The sequence below is a fragment of the Octodon degus genome, unplaced genomic scaffold (genome assembly GCF_000260255.1).
Source record: "Octodon degus isolate 3935 unplaced genomic scaffold, OctDeg1.0 scaffold00022, whole genome shotgun sequence".
Taxonomy (NCBI): domain Eukaryota; kingdom Metazoa; phylum Chordata; class Mammalia; order Rodentia; family Octodontidae; genus Octodon; species Octodon degus.
This window is the reverse complement of record NW_004524598.1, coordinates 20,323,074-20,324,315: the sequence shown is the minus strand read 5'-3', so window position 1 is coordinate 20,324,315 and position 1,242 is coordinate 20,323,074.

Here is a 1,242-nt window from a genome sequence, read left to right as displayed (position 1 = left end):
CACATGGCTGACAAAGGATCTACAATCTGAGGTACAGGGTCTCAGGATAAATCCTGAAGGGATTTGACTGACCTTATCAGATCCAAAAGCTACAACTCTTGTTACATAGGTCTTGCTTTATCTTGGTCTTAACTATCCAGCAGAAAAGTACAAAAACGAAGTACAAGTAAAGCCATGTTGTTTTGTTGTGCTGTAGGGGACTCAGGTCAACAACATCTGACATTGCCAGTCAAGCGGAAGACCCAATTATTATGGACTGTTGGACTATTTTGGAATATTTTGCTGAATTCACACACCTATAATATTTAAATGATGGAACTAAGCAAAAAAAAGGGGATATAGATTAATGACCATTTTGTATCTGTGTATTCAAAATGGTTAGGATAGATATACAGCTATATTTTCTTAATTCAATGAATAGAGGGATTTGTTCTAATAGTGTTTGTAAATAGGATATCATGTCTGCATCTTGTACAACAAATAACCACTAGGAAGACAGTATGCAATGTATTAATTATTGGAACTGTTCTACCAATTTGATTTGAAACTGTCTCATTGCTATTTATTTCTCAATAAAATTATGGAAAAAAAGAAAGAAAAATGAATAAATAAATAAATAAATATTAAAATAGAACTCCCAAATTAGTAGCCAATACAATACAATCCCTATGAAAATTCCAGTTTGCTCCTTTTCTTGCTATCAATTAATAATCACGTGAGATAATTTATTTGACTATTCAAAGGTCCAAAAACTGCCCAAAAAAATCTGTTTAGAAAAGGCATAATTTCGGAAAATTCATATCTCCCAACTTTATAATTTACTGAAAACTACAGAAATTAAATCAGTGAGGTTCTCTGCTCTAAGAATAAGCATATATTAATGGGATAAAATTAAGAATTGAGAAACATACTTTGCAATTACAATTGCTCTTTTAGAAAGTTACTGAGAAATTCTCTGGAAAAGGCCTTCTGATCTAAGCAATTCAGTCTGGAATATTCAGTATCCACACACAAAAATGTAAGGTTGCTCACCTGTCTCATGCAACTTGAGGAATGATTGCAATATATGGCGCCATGAATTAGATCTAAAATAGCCCCAAAGCCTCATGTGTTAGACAGGTGATTTGATTGTGAGGGGACATACTGAATGCACTAAGTGTGCTTTCAGGTGTGGCCTCCTTGTAGGTAGGTCACCCACCGTGTGAATGCAAAGATTCATCATCTCACCGGCTCCTCCCCCTC